Raw genomic sequence first — 16,428 nt, 5'->3', positions numbered from 1 at the left:
AAAACAGGCACAAATAGAAATCAGAATCTGACTATGCATGAGCAGGATTTGTTTCAGAATGACGTGGAGGTGCCTGTGTTGGACTGGGGTGGACAAGGTCAGAAGTCAGACGAAACCAGGTTATAGTCGAATAGGTTTACTTGGAGTCGCAAGCTTTTGGAGCACTGCCTCTTCATCGGGTGAAGGGAGAGAAGCACACAGGCATTGAATTTATAGCTGGAGAGATCAATGGGCAGAGGTCAAAAGATCATACAAACGATGGGAGAGGAGTATGGACAGGTCAAATTATAGTTCTCTGCAGGTGATCAAGAGAGTGTCAGGCAGTGTGAATAAAGTGTCAGCAGCTGAATAACAAAGCAAGGGGATGACCTATAATCTAAATAAATGAGACAGAGAGATAATTATATAAAAGAAAGAGGTGGTGCTGGAGACAAACCAAATGACTGGAATAAATGGCAGTGAGATTGCATCTGAGCTAGCTCAAGTCAACTTGAAAAAAAGGCCAATTTTCAAACAGGAAAAAGATAGAGGGAAACAGGAGCAACTTAGTCAGTTTTGCTATAACATGCTAATTTGGCTCTTGTGCAACCCCATGTTAAGACAATCATGTAATAGCAGCACCACTTAAACTAATGGGGCTGGAATCATGTTATAACCAATATACACTTTAAAAGTTTGCTCTTTAGAAACAGTGTCCCCTATTCTGCAATCGCGTTATAGCGAATTAGTGTAAACAAAATGCACGTTATAGCAGAATGAGCTATGTTGCAGATGTTGGAATCTGTACCAAAAACAGAAAATGCTGGAGATCACAGCAGGTCAGACACCATCCATGGAGAGACATCTCTTTGAAGTCAATCGATAACTTTGCTCGGATTCACTGCAACATTCCATGTCAACTTGTAGTACAAAGCTCTTTATCAATATTCCTGATGAAGGGCTTATGCTCGAAACATCGACTCTCCTGCTCCTGGGATACTGCCTGACTTGTCGTGCTTTTCCAGCACCACTCTCTGGGCTCTGATCTCCAGCATCTGCAGTCCTCACTTTCTCCTTGTAGTACAAAGCTGTTGTGGGTTATGGCTATGAGATAGCCACAAGGTCAGTCCTCTGGAAAGAAAAGTGTGATTTGATTGGAGCAAAATAAAAAGGAGGGGCTGTTTTGAATTCTTTAGGTATAAATTCACAGAATCCCTACAGTGTGAAAACAGGCCATTTGGCCCAACAAATCCATACCAGCTGGCCTAAAAGCATCCCACTCAGACTTACCCACCTACCCTATGTTGCCCATGGCTACCCATCTCTGGATGCTGTCATCAATTTAGCATGGCCCATCCACCTAACCTGCTTTAGACTATGGGAGGAAACCAAAGCACCTAGAGGTGAATGTGCAAACTCCACAAAGACAACACCAGAGGCTGAAATCGAACCCGGGTCCTTGAAGCTATGAAGCAGTAGCGCTACCCAGCTCTACTTATCGGCGTGGCACTAGTCTGCGCTCCCGGCCACTCGCTTGCCATAAAGCTCCAAAAACAAAAGAAAAACCCCTCTTTCAGGGCAGTCTCGCAGTTGTCCACTTTTTGAGTCATTCTCTGAATTCCCTACAAACGCTGCTTCTCTGCACACCGCCTGGCTTCATTGTTTGCAGCTCCGCGGTGGAAAGAATGGTGCTGATAGAGGGCTGTAAGGTGTACAAAACAAACAGCAGAGCAATGTTAGAGCTGACAATCTCTTGGTAAGACTTTCGACCCTTCTAGGATTACAAAGACACAAACCTCTTTCTGAATGGCTGCTGACAGCCTTGGGTTCTAAATCCATTGCCTTGTTTACAGAACAAGCGAGCTAGAGACAGCTGTAATTTGTCTTTGATTCCTTAAAGCCCACCAGGTGTTAGTCTGTACATAAAGCGGGAAACAATTCGTGTCTGATGTGAATAAACACTGGGAGCAGCGTGTAGCTGAGTGAGTTATTGTTCACTAATTGCGGATAGTTTGTTTTAAGCAGTTTCCCCACTGAGGGGGCAGTGAATGGAGGCTCTTTCTTGATTTACTGAGGTCTGTAAACACTTAGAGCCGAGAGCTTATTCCCCTTCAATTCAAGTACTTTCCTCAGGCGTTAAGGGGCTCTTGTATCGTGGTTGTAGTGTCCCTATCCCTGAACTGAGACGCCCGGGTTCTAGACCCGTCTGCTCTGGAGGTGAATAATAACGTCGCAGTTTCAAAAGAAAGGTTGAGTTTAAAAAGAAATCATCTTCAAGTGCTTTTCTAAGGTGGTGGAGTCTCTACCCCTGCACCAAGAGGCCTGAGTTCAAGTTTCACCTGCTCCAGAGGTGTGTGATAACATCTCTGAACATGTTGATTAAGAAATTGGGTTAAATAAGCATAAAACCTCTTCAGTTCAAGTACTTTTCCAGGCCTGAAGGGATATGATGGCACAGTGGTAGTGACCCTGCCACATTGAGCTAGGAAGGCCTGGATTCAAAACCCAAGAGCTGTGTCATCAACATTTGACCAGGTTTTTTTAAAAATTATCTATTTCTCTTCAACTCTAGCATTTCTGGGTCTCCTGTGGTGCAATGGTAGTGTTCCTGCCTCTGAGCTTGGAGACTTGGGTTCCAGTCCTATCTGCTGCAGAGGTGTGTAATAACATCTCTGAACAGGTTGATTAAGAAAATGCCCTTGCCTCTGCATCATCCAGTTTTCTCTATGGCTAACCTTTGACCATGCTAACCATCACTGGGATATAGGAGAAAGTGAGGAATCTTTGACCATGCTGACCATCACTGGGATATAGGAGAAAGTGAGAATTGCAGATGCTGAGATCAGAGTCAAAAAGTGTGGTGCTGGAAAAGCACAGCCGGTCAGGCAGCATCTGAGGAGCAGGAGGGTCACCGTTTCCAGCATGGACTCTTAATCAGAAATGAGGGGGTGGCCCAAGAGGGCTGAGAGATAAATGGGAGGTGGGTGGGGCTGAGGGGAAGTCAGCTGGGTATGTAATAGGTAGATGATGGTGGGGGAGTAGTGATGGTGATAGGATGGAGCGGATATGTGGGAAGGAAGATGGACAGGTAGAACAGTTCAAGAGGGTGGTGCCAAGTTGGAAGATTGGATCTGGGATAGGCGGGTAAACAGAAATGAGGAAACTGGTGAAATCCACGTTAATCCCATGTGATTGAAGGGTCCCAAGGCAGAAGATGAGGTGTTTTTCCTCCAGGCATCAGGTGGCTAGAGTTTGGTGGTGGAGGAGGTCTAGAACTTGAATGCCTCTCCAATGCCACTCAATGCCTGGAGGAAGAATGCCTCATCTTTGTCTTTGGACATGCCAACCACATGGGATCAATGTCAATTTCACCAGTTTCCTCATTTCCCCTACCACCACCTTATCCCAGATCCAACCTTCCAACTCTGCACCGCCCTCTTGAACTATTTTACCTGTTCGTCTTCCTTCCTACCTATCCGCTCCATCCTCCTGTCCGACCTATCACCATCACCTCCCACCTGTATCTACCTATCGCATTCCCAGTTATCTTCCCCACCCTCCCTCCCATTTATCTCTCAGCCCCCTTGGGCCTCCCCCTCATTCCTGATGAAGAGCTCATGCTCGAAACGTTGACTGTCCTGTTCCTCGGATGCTGCCTGACCGGCTGTGCTTTTCCAGCATCGCTAGGATTTGTTTTGCTACAACCACCTATCAGTTCCTCAACTTAAATAGTCTGTCATTCCTGCATAAAAAGACAGATTTTGCATTTATATAGCAGCTTTCAAGACTTCAAAACAATACTGAATACCTCATAGAACAGTATAGAACAGTACATGCCCTTCGGCCCTTGATGTTGTGCCACCCTTTTATCCTACTCCAAGATCAAAATAACTTACATACCCTTCATCAATGGCAGATTCAAAGTATTGTAATGTAGGATGCATGACAGCCAAATACTATACAACGGGCATCCACAGAAAGCTGTATTAACCAGATAATATCTTTGTAATCACATTAGCTGTACAATTAACACTGGCTCAGGATGGGACCTCTGTGCTTTTCCAAAATTTCATTTTTGAATCTTTTACCTTCTCTTGAGAGGGTTTCAGTTTAACATCTCACCAAAAGGACAATACTCTGACAGTAAGGCTTGGTACTACACTGGGAGTGCTAATCTTGATTATGACTTAATATCGTCATGTCGTGAATCTTTTGTCTCCAAGGAAAGGCCAGGATCGGAAGTAGGACTAACGAGTTTGTTTCACCATTCAATGAGATCACGGCTGATCCGATAGTCCTCAGGTCTACTTTCCTCAGGCTTTTCCCTATAACCCTTGATTTCTTTACTGATTAAACATCTGTACATCTCTCCTTTGAATATACTTAAGAACCCAACCTTTTTCATTTAACCTATTTTTCTATTCAACCTATTCAGAGATGTTATTACACACCACTGGAGCAGGTGAAACTTGAACTCAGGCCTCTTGGTCTAGGGGAGGACACTACTAGAAGACCCATTATGGCTCTGCAGTAAAGAATTCCACAAGTTCACTCTGGGAGAAGAAATTCCTCCTTGAATCTGTCCTGAACCCTTATTCTGACATTACGCCCTGCGCTCTTAGAATGCCTAACAATGGGAAACCACCTCTTTACAGCTACCTTGTTCAAGGCCCCAGAGAGTGCCATTCACTAGGTCTTAGATTTCATCTTAGAACATAGAACATAGAAAAAGTATAGCACAGAACAGGCCCTTTGGCCCATGATGTTGTGCCGAGGTTTAATCCTAATGTAAAATATAATAACTTAACTTGTGCAGTCCTCAACTTACTGCTATCGATGTGCATGTCCAGCAGTTGCTTAAATGTCCCCAATGACTCTGCTTCCACCACCACAGTTGGCAACGCATTCCATGCATTCACAACTCTCTGCGTAAAGAACCTACCTCTGACATCTCCTTTATACCTTCCTTTAATATCTTAAAACTATGATTCCTCATACCATTCAATCCTGAATTGGGGAAAAGTCTCTGGCTATTGACTCTATCTATTCCACTCATTATCTTGTTTACCTCAATCAGGTCTCCTCTCTTCCTCCTTCTCTCCAGAGAGAAAAGTCCGAGCTTATTCAACCCTCCAGTCCAGGCAGCATCCTGGTAAACCTTCTTTGTACCCGCTCCTAAACCTCTGTGTCTTTCCTACAATAGGGCGACCAGAACTGGACAAAATATTCCAAGTGTGGTCTCTCCAGGCACTTGTAGAGCTGCAGCAAAACCTCACGGCTCTTAAACTTGTATCTTACTATCCTTGTGAAAATACTCAGAAATCTTCTTCTGTTAGTGTTACACTGGGAGAGGTCATGGCCGAGTACTAATATGACTAGACTGTTAGTGCAAAAATCTAAGCCATGTTCTGGGGAGTCTGGGTACAATTTCTGCCACCACAGGTGGTGGTATTTGAATTCACTCAATATTCTGGAAGTCTAGTTTTGACAACGAAGCCATTGTTGGGGGAAAGAACTCACCTGGTTCACTATAATATTCTTTAGGGGAGGAAATTTGCTGGGTTCTTACCTGATCTAGTCTATGTGTGACTCTCAGTCCACGGTATGGCTCTTAGCCAGTGACACCTACATCTTGTGAGTGAATTTTGAAGAAAAAAATGATGTTTTTCTTGGTTTTGACTTTTCACCCTTTGCACCTTGCTCACCTCTTAGCCACAAATCCTCGAGCAGCTGCTTCTGGCCCCTTTGAGGTTGCTACACAATCTAAAGTGAGTTGTGATTGAAATTGAGAGTGACACTTGAATGTTCTGAAAATAAAACCCCTCAGAAGTTGCATGAGTCACTTCTGCAGTTGTTATTCGGAGAGCAAAACCATGAAGGATCATTTAAATATTTTCTGTTGCAGGAACACATTGACCAAGATGGGGAAGGTATCACATGGTGAAAAGAAGGATTAATTGAGTAAGTACATTTGCCTATGTTATTGCCAGCTGTATATGACAGTGGTCTCTCCTCATTTACGGCGTTGAATGTACTAGAAAGCTTTTGGTTTCAGAGATGTTTGATGGACCAGCACCTCAAAAATAGGGAGTGTTAGAAAGTTCTGGATATATCCCTCATTTTCCCTCACCCACTCTCAAACTGCTGACTCATGCCCTCTGGTGCCTTATCCAAGTAATTGTCTTTGATGTATGAGGCAGATGCTGAGTCACAGGATCATAGAACTGCACAGTGTAGGAGAATCTTTGCTGAAAATGTGTTGCTGGAAAAGCGCAGCAGGTCAGGCAGCATCCAGGGAACAGGAGAATCGACGTTTCGGGCATAAGCCATCTTTGGCCCATCAACCCTGCTCCAGCCAAGTGGAACAGAAATCAAATGATTCCCAATCCTCATTCCTTGGAATTTTCTTTCCTCCAATACATATCCAATTCCATAAAACCATAAGCTATAGGAGCAGAATTAGGCAGTTCAGCCCATTTAGTCTGCTCCCCCATTCGATCATGGTTGATCTGTCTCTTCTGTCTTCTCCCTGTAAACTTTGATCCCCCTTACTAATCAAGAACTGATCTGTTTGAGTTAAATACACTCAGTTACTTCCCTTTGAAAGGTTATTCTTGAATTTATTTCCACCAGCTGTTTAGGCATCACATTCTAGATCCTAACCACTGGAACAGTTGATTTTCCTAACAGGCTAGTATGGGAACCATGGCTGTTTTTTTTCAATTCTCTACTCTAGTGTGACTAAGACCCACAGTAGAGTCCCAATCCACTAACCTGTTAGAGATTAGCTAATTGAGCCCAGGCTGGTGCTTCTGAGATGGTTTGATTTGGGACGTGGGCATAACTGGCAGGACCAGTATTTGTTACCCATCCCAGAATGCCTTTGAATCACGTGGGGTTTGCTTGGTTATTTTGAGAAAGCGGAAAGGAGTCAACCACATTGCTGTGGGGCTGGAGTCACATACACGATAAGGATGGTAGATGTTCTTCCCTGTTGGAAGACAATGAACCAGATGGGATGATAGTCTTTTGAACTGGTTCTCAATTCAAGGTTTACGGTGGTTGTCGCAGGATTTGAACCTGTATCCCCAGAAGTCTGGATCTTTAGTCTAGCAAGATCACCACCAAGCCACTATTTCCCCACAAACCACCTTGTCACTATTTCCCTGATCTGAAGATTGAATTATTGATCAAGCCTAACCCAACTACTCTTTGTATTTTCCTCACCTTATCACTTCGCCGATTTAAACCATTTGCATCTACTATTAAGATAAAAGGAATTCTTATTCATAAGAACACAGGAAATAGAAACGAGTAGACCAACCAGCTTACCCACCTTCCCCCATCAAATCCTGATCTAACTCGATTATTCAATTAGATTTTTAAACATTTGTTTACTGGATATGGGTGTCGTTGGCTAGACCAATGTTTATTTTGATTCCTAATTGGTCAGAGGACAGTTAAGAGGCAACTATAGTGTTATTAGTCTGGTATTATGTAGTCCAGACTAGATAAGGATGGCAGATTTCCTTCCCTGAAGGGCATTGTTGAACCAGATGGGTTTTTATGAACAATCATCAGTAATTACATAGCCACCATTAAGCTGGCTTTGTCTCAATTCCTGATTTTGTTTGATTGAATTCAAATTTTTTCAGCTGCCGTGGTAGGACTTGACCCTTGTCTCCAGAATATTAACCTTGGGTTCTGGGTCACTGTTACCAGCACTAGATTATGCTATCGTTTCATCAAGATAATTTTTCTGTTCACTCTTGGGACATGTCATTGGTTGATCTTTTACCTCTCTGCCTTTTTCCTGCACCGGTCTCCTTACCTGAGAAAGGATGTACTGGCACTAGAGGGGGTGCAGGGGAAGTTCACTGGGTTGATTCCGGAGTTGAGGAGGTTGGTGTATGAGGAGAGACTGAGTAGACTGGGATTATATTCATTAGAATTCAGAAGAATGAGGGGGTATCTTGTAGAAACACTTAAAATTATGAAGGGAATAGATAAGATAGAGGTAGAGAGAATGTCTCCACTGGCGGGTGAAACTAGGATAAGAGGGCGTAGCCTCAAAATTAGGGGGAACAGAACCGAATTGAGGGTTGTGAATTTATGGAATTCCCTGCCCAGTGAAGTAGTTGAAGTTTCCTTAGTTAGTGTTTTTAAAGCTAAGATAAATACTTCTTTGAACAGTAAAGGAATTAAGGGTTATGGTGAGAGGGCGGGTAAGTGGAGCTGAGGCCATAAAAGATCAGCCATGATCTGACTGAATAGCAGAGCAGGCTGGAGGGGACAGGTGGCCTACTTCTGCTCCTAGTTCTTATGTTTGTATGTTCTTATATCCTTTGATACCCTTCCTTTCTGATAATTTGTTGATCTCGGTCAATGATTGAACCTCCATGGCCCTATCTTGTCTCATTGCCAAACCCCTCAGAATACCTGCTGTTTTTTCAGATGTCAGCTGTAGCTCTGCTGCCAGGGCTATCACTTCTGAAGTTTGACGATCGTGGGATTTCAGTCCCACAACATTTAGGCTGATATTCCGCTCCAACTAAAAACAGAAAGTGCTGGCAGGACACAAGAGGTCTGGCAACTCCTGTGGAGACAGAAACAGTTCACATTTCGAGTCCAATATGAAACATTTCATACTCCGCAAATGTTGCCAGAGCTGTGGAGTTTTGCCCACACTTTGTGTTTTTATTTCAAATCTCCAGCAGCTGGAGAACTTTGTTTTTCTTCCACTGCAACTATTTGGCTTTACTAATGTGACCAGATCCATCTCGAGCACCTAGGGCAGGGAAGGCTGAGGCGTATCTGACTGAACTGTGCAAAGTTAAGATGGGCACAGATAGGAGAGATAGGGAAAAACTTTTCTTAACATTCGTGGGTTCAATAACCAGGGAGCATACTGTTCAGGCAAACAGTAGAAGGTTTAGAGATGATTTGAGGAAAAAGATTTTCACCCAGAGAGTGGAACTTGGTGCCTAAAAGGATAATAGAGGCAGGAATCCTCAAGACATTTCAGAAATTTTTAGATTAACAAGCTGAAACACCATGGTGTTTCTCACTATTGCAAAGAAGTCTGTAACTCTATGACTCGCTGTAATTGTGACCCAACTGATAATGCCGTCAAAAGGTCGATGAAACAATGGCTGGAATGGATCAAGGTGAGGTTGTGCTTGGAAAACTCCCACCAATGGCCAGGTGACCTCGATTCTGGTATTCAGTAACAGGCAGGTGGTGCCATTCTACATGGGCACCCATGAGGCACAATCCATGCAGTTATAACAGGACCCAAGGAATTTTGGGACCCTTTGTGGGTGGCACAGTGGCACAGTGGCACAGTGGTTAGCACTGCAGCCTCACAGCGCCAGAGACCCGGATTCAATTCCCGCCTCAGGCGACTGACTGTGTGGAGTTTGCACATTCTCCCCGTGTTTGCGTGGGTTTCCTCCGGGTGCTCCGGTTTCCTCCCACAGTCCAAAGATGTGCAGGTCAGGTGAATTGGCCATGCTAAATTGCCTGTAGTGTTAGGATAGAGGTAAATGTAAGGGTATGGGTGGGTTGCGCTTCGGCGGGGCGGTGTGGACTTGTTGGGCCGAAGGGCCTGTTTCCACACTGTAAATAATCTAATCTAATCTAATCTAACCTTGTGCTTATCTCGCCTTACCTCAGACCTGCTTCCTTCCCACTACATTTTCTCATTATTAATGGGCGGCACGGTGGCAGAGTGGTTAGCACTGCTGCCTCACAGCGCCAGAGACCTGGGTTCAATTCCCACCTCAGGCAACTGTGTGTGTGGAGTTTGCACATTCTCCCCGTGTCTGTGTGGGTTTCCTCCGGGTGCTCCGGTTTCCTCCCACAGTCCAAAAATGTGCAGGTTAGGTGAATTGGCCGTGCTAAATTGCCTGTAGTGTTAGGTGTAGGGGTAAATATAGGGGAATTGCTCTTTGGAGGGTCGGTGTGGACTTGTTGGGCCGAAGGGCCTGTTTTCACACTGTAAGTAATCTAATTAATTGCTAATTTATACCCTGTTAATTTTCGCACACAGTTTATTTCTGATAAGCACATTACAGATTCCCTGACCGGGGTGACCTATTTCCTTTCCTTTTCTCCTCTGATAATATTTGCATAACGCTGGCTGAGCTGTTGCTTCCATTCCAACAGCTTCATTGACCCTTCTGTTCCTCTCCAATCTCAGACTTGATTGGGGAACCCACTCGATTCAGGCTTAGAGAGAGATATTAATGTTAGGAGTAGGCTTTGTTCAAACTGTCAGCAGGAATGTCCAAATTGCAAAGACTTGTACAGCAGCCAGATTCATTATTTGCTCACTGATTCAATCTAATCGAGACAATAAAAATGGGTATGTTTTACACAAAGGTAATGAGATTCTCAAATCTTGCAGGTGCCTGTGTGTATGTGATATGTATCATTTTTGAATACTTTCACAGGGTGCAGGGAAGGGACTACAAACTGAGGCAGAGTGTGTATTTGACATTAGGCCTATTCTCACTGAGTGATATTAACAACTAGAAGAAATAACACAATCAAATGTTACAATCACGCAAAGATGGGGGGAGAAGCAGTAGAGGTTCCATTACACACTAATGGTTGTAATTCTATCCCTGACCAACAATAAGGAAATATTTAGAGGAACACTTATCGGGAAATTACAGAGGGATTCAAGCAATAAAACAGTGATACTGGCGGGGCTTACATTGCCATTGTGGTAGAGCAAAGAGCGGAGGGTGAGGGTGAAAGGTTTTCAACTGTGGTCATGTGAATCAGCTTATTCCCAGTCCAAATGAGAAAACGATATTGTTGGAACTGGTTCTGGGGAATAAGGTCAGTCAAATAGATCATGCCACCAGAGGAATGTTTAGGGAACACTGATCGTTGTGTACCGTAAGAATTAGATTAGTTGGGAAGTGAGACCAAGGAGCAGTCCAGGGCAGAAATACTTGAATGGGAGAGGGTGAATTTCAGTGGCATGAGAACAGATCTGTCCTGGGAGGATTGGAATCAGAGGTGGGATGGCAAAACTGTCACAGAACAGTGGGCTGCTGTCAAAGAAGCAATAGTTCAGGTACAGTCCAGGTATGCTCTCACAAGGGAGAAAAATAGGGCAAACACATTTAGCATTCCCAGAATGATGAAATGGTTAAAGGGTAAGATAAAGAAGACGTATGACAATAGTGATATGGCTGTTAATAATACAATTGAGAACTAGGTCGAATATACAAAGTATAAAGGGGACGTTTAAAAGAAAACAAAAGAGGCAAAAAGACAGTGTGAGGAGAGACCGAAATAAAATAACTGAGAGACCGAATAAACTGAAATAAAAGGAAATCTAAGAGTCTTTTTTATCTTCATATAAATTGTAAATGGTGTGGTTCATTAGAGACCAAAAGGGTTTCTGTGCCCGAAAGCAGCAAGAATGACTGGGGTATCAAATGCATATTTTGCACATGTCTTTGCTAAGGAAGAATATAGTAACTAAGTCATAGTGAAGGAGGAACAACACTGAGAAACTTAGCAAGTCTGGCAGCATCTGTGGAGAGAGGAAAAAATCGAGTCAATTTTTCAAAACTCATAAGATTTTTTGTCAGAATTGCTTAAGCGAAGGAAGACTTAGATGAGACACTATTTGAAAAAAATGCATTAGAGAAATTAACTACTGAAAGATGATAATTTTCCAGGACTATTTGGAATAGGTCCAAGGATACTGAGGGTTGTAAGTGAGAAAATGGGGAGAGCTCTGGCCATGTTCTTCCAATCCTCAAATATAGAAATGGTGGCAGATGACTGGAGAAATACAGATGTTACATCATCGTTTAAAGCAGTGTATAAGAATTAATTGAGTAACTACTAGTTGGTTGGTTTAATCTCGGTGGTTAGAAATGGTTTAATGGGACAAAATGAACCATCACTTGGAAAAGTGTGCATCAGTTTGGAACCTGGCACAGATTTGTGTTGAATGAGTTTTGATAAAGCAAAAAAGAGGCTCAATGTGGGTAATGCAGTTAATTATGGTGGACCTGGACTTCCAAAGGTGCTTGCTAAATGCTGCACAATTGACTTGTCAGCAAAGTCAAAGTTGTGGAAAAAATTAGATAGTGATGTGGATAGAAAGCTGGTTGAGTGACAGGAGGTCAGAGGTGAACAGTTGTTTTACGAACTGGAAAGAGGTATACAGTGGTATTTGGTGCTGAGACCACAGCTTGATATGTTAATGACTTAGACATGGGTGTGCAGGATGCACTTTCAAACTTTGCTGATGACACAAAACTCTCAAGTATTCTGGACTGCGAGGAGGACAGAGATAGATGGAATGAGTGCACTTGTGGCAAAAAGAAATATAACATAGATCAGTGAGAAGTGACACATTGAATATCCTCATTCTTCCTTTCACAATATAATACAAAAGGCACAGTTTTATCAAGGAAGGCTTTGGGTATGTGTGTATGAATTGTTGGAGGTAGCAAGGCAAGTTCAGAAAGAGGTGAATATGTCACTGGGTTTTATGATAGAGGGAGAATACAAAGCTGAGAAAGTTATAATGATCCTTCATTAAGCATTGGTTTTGGTTCTATCATTACAATGGAAGGACTTGATGCAATGCAATTTCAAACAATAGGAATTAATAAGGAGGGTTTGACCACTGGGATTCCATACAGTGGAAACAAATTGATGCACTTGATTTCTGATTTGCAAGAGATTGCCTTTGTTCAATACTGGTCAATACAATGGGAGTGAATGAGAAGGATTTTAATTCATTTTGATTCTGTACAATTGGAGTGAATGGGAACGCATTTAATCTAATGGGATTCCATCGAGTAAGATTGACTAGAAGGGAGTTAGATTCTATGCAGATAGGGTAACTAGCAGTTACTGAGGTATAGTGAAAAGTGTTGATTCAAGTGCTTTCCAGGCAGATCATACTATATAAGCACATGAAGGTAACACAACAGAGTGTAGGATACAGTGTTACAGCTGCCAAGAAGAGGGTAGAGAGATCAACATTAACATTAAAGAGGTCCATTCAAAAGTCTGATAACAGCAGGGAAGAAGCTTTTCTTGAATCTGTTTGTGCGTGTATACAAATGTTTGGGTATAATGTTCGCTGATTTGATGTTGAATGTTCAAAGAGACCTGAAAAAATCTCATGATCCCTGATTTTGAACTGAAGAATATGCAGTAGGAGAAGTCTGGAGACCTGACTGTGAAATCAAGCATGTTATAAGCTGTTTAGCAATATTCCAATATGTTTAATACCTGCATTCATTTCAGACATAGTATTAATTTTGACCTGCGTCACACATAAGAATGGGGCAGTTTAGAAGCTTGAAGGTTAAACTTTAAAATTACAAATATTATGATCAATAACAACAGAGGCTTAGGTAGCACCTTTTAATAAAATGGCTTATGATGCTTCTTAGGACCATTATAAAACAAAGTATAACATTGAACCTCATAAGGAGGCATTACACAAAGCCTTTGCCAAGGAATAGAGGACAGCCAGGTCAAAAGGCAGAGTTTAAAGGAGGGACTTTCAGAGCTTAGGGCCAAGGTAGCTGAAGGCACAGCCATCAATGGGAGATCAACTAAAATCAGGGAAGCTCAAATGATCAGAATACGAAGAGTAGACATTTCAGAGAGATGTGAGGGGCTGGAGGAGATCATAAGGCTTGGGAGGACCAAGTGGGGAGGCAATAGCCTAATGGTATCATCGCTAGACTAACAATCCAGAAACTCGCCCATGTTCTAGTGACCCAGGTTTAAGTTCCGCCATGGCAGTTGGTGGAGTTTGAATTAAAGAAGAATCTGGAAGCAAGGGTCTAATGATGACCATGAATTCATTATCGATTGTCAGGAAAAAACCCTCTGGCTCCCTAATGCCCTTTAATGAAGGAAACTGCCATCCTTACCTGGTCTGGCCTACATGTGATTCCAGATCCACAGCAATGTGGTTGACTCTTAGCTGCCCCTCTGGGTAACTAGGGATGGGCATATCTGTGAGTATTAAAAAGTCAACAGAGGGCTTTGAAGACAAAGATGAGGATTTTAAAATCGAGCCATTTCTTGACTGGGAGCCAGTGTAAGTCAACCAGTCCCAGGTAGACATGGTTGTGAAGAAGGCATTTGGCAAGCTTGTCTTCATTGGCCAGTGCAATGGGTGTAGGAGTTGGGACATCATTTTGAAGCAGAACATTGGTTCAGCTATTTTTCGAAGACTGTGTACAATTCTAGTTGCCTTTCTAAAGGAAGGATGTAGTTAAACTTGAGAGGGTGTAGAAAAGATTTACAAGGATGTTGCTGGGATTGGAGAGCGTGAGTTAAAGAGAAAGGCTGAATAGGCTGTGGCTATTTTCCTTGGAACGTTGGAGGCTGAGGGGTGACCTTATAGAAGTTTATAAAATCATGAGGGGCATGCATATGATGAATAGTTAAGATCTTTTTCCTCGGGTGGGGGTGTCCAAAACTAGAGGACATAGGTTTCAGGTGAGGGGAGAAAGATTTTTTTAAAAGACCTGAGGAGTAACTTTTTCATGTGGAGGGTAGTGTGTATATAGAATGAGCTGCTAGAAGTAGTGGTGGAGGCTGGTACAATTACACCATTTAAAAGGCATCGGGATGGGTATATGAATAGGATGGATTGAGAGGGATATGGACCAAATTCTGGCCATTTGGATTCGATCATATTGGGATATCTGCTTGGTACAGATGAGTAAAATTGAGGGATTTGTTTCTGTGCTGTGGAACTGTATAGCTCTTTGACTCTGTATGTTTGTGGCATTTATTATTCAGAAAAGTACACTCCAGTCTTCAAAGAGTTTTTGAGGAGCTCTGGAACTAATGTGTAACGGGTGCATGTTTAGCTTCTAGAGTGTGTTGGTCTCAACTGGGGCAGTGCTGTGAATGGTTTTAATGTACCTGAGAGGGAGGATATCAGTTACATTCTTCAGCTACTCCCACCAGCAGGTCAAACTCTTGAGTGGTGATAGGCTGCCATAGCTGGAAGTAACCCTGTTTGGTTAAAGAAGCCTCTGACATTCACCATCTGGGCTTGGGCATAATAAGCAGTCACTGGGTAATATGGACCAGCGCCATTAAGTAGCCAGCATTCACAGAATAGAATCAGACCCAGCAGCAGTTAACAGCTTGAGGGAAAGAGAGAGAGGAAAACAAAACTGTTCTTGCACTGCCTTCGGGTGTCTGTATTCAGCTGTTTAGTGTCAATGGCATAAATATATTGACTGCCGTAGAACTCTCAGACTGAGGAGTAGGCCATTCAGCCCTTTCAGCCTGCATCACATTTGGTAAGATAACAGAAGATCATGGCTGCTCTGACTGTAGTCTCAGCTCCACTTTTCAGTCCGCCCTCACACCCCCATCGACCAGACTCCGTCATCTATCAAAACTCTGTTTAACTCAGAATTTAATTATCTAGCTTCTGCTGCATTCTATGAAAGAGAATTCTGTAGGGGTAATGACCCTCTGAGGGGAAAGAGAAATCATCTCTGCCTTAAGATATTTTTCTCTTTGTCCTTTACTTCTATTTTCCTCCTCAAGGGAAACATGTTCTCAGTATCCACCTTATCAAGCACCAGCAAGAATTTGTGTTTCAATGAGATCATCTCTCATTCTTCTAAACTCCAGTGGGTCTAGGCCTAACTTTTCTTCATCAGATAGGTCCTTCATCCCAGGAATGGGACAAGTGAACCTTGTCTGAACTGCTTTAAACACAATTGTAATTTTTTCAATTAACAAGACCAAAACAATATGTAGTACTCCAAATGTGGTCCCACTGAGGTCCTGTACAGCTGCTGTAAGGTTTTCATTCCCCTTATAATATACACCAAATTTCATTTGCCTTCCTAATCACTTGCTGCATCTGCATACTAGCCTTTTGTGAATCTAAGTCATGGCAATCCTATACCTATCTGTGTCAATAGATTCTGCAGTCCCCCTCCAGACTGCTGTGCTATTCTACCTGTCAAAATTGAGAGTATTACATTTTTCCATATTAAAGTTACTCTCCCAATGTTTTTCCCACTCATTTAACCCAATTATATTCCTTTTATTCCTTTGCAGTCTCTCTTATATTCTGACAACTTATCTGCCATACATTTGATCCCATCATGCAAATCATTGATATTGATTGTAAATTGTGGAGGCCTCAGCACTGATCATTTACTGTCTAAATGGAGTCAAGTTAGGTGAAGGGGCAGTGCAACAAGTTCCAGGTGTTCTTGTACATCAGCTAATGAAAGCAAGCATGCAGATACAACAGGCTGTGAAGAAAGCTAATGACATGGTGGCCTTCATAACAAGAGAAATTGAGTATGGGGCAAAGAGGTCCTTTTGCAGCTGTACAGGGCCCTGGTGAGACCACACCTGGTGTATTGTGTGCAATTTTGGTCTCCAAAGTTGAGGAAGGACATT

General features: G+C 42.8%; 1 long non-coding RNA gene across 9 annotated transcripts in view; it reads left to right on the top strand.

The window, feature by feature from the left end:
* The window catches only part of LOC122555422, a 324,887-nt gene that overhangs the window by 53,210 nt on the left and 255,249 nt on the right, over window positions 1-16,428 (top strand). For all 9 annotated transcript variants that reach the window (XR_006313267.1, XR_006313270.1, XR_006313266.1 and 6 more), the window contains one exon: window positions 5,885-5,940. This is a non-coding gene — a long non-coding RNA (uncharacterized LOC122555422). The remainder of the gene's footprint in view (window positions 1-5,884; window positions 5,941-16,428) is intronic.

This window comes from Chiloscyllium plagiosum, chromosome 12 (assembly GCF_004010195.1).
Source record: "Chiloscyllium plagiosum isolate BGI_BamShark_2017 chromosome 12, ASM401019v2, whole genome shotgun sequence".
Taxonomy (NCBI): domain Eukaryota; kingdom Metazoa; phylum Chordata; class Chondrichthyes; order Orectolobiformes; family Hemiscylliidae; genus Chiloscyllium; species Chiloscyllium plagiosum.
Note: the sequence above shows the minus strand (reverse complement) of the source record. Positions and strands in the feature narration are given on the sequence as shown.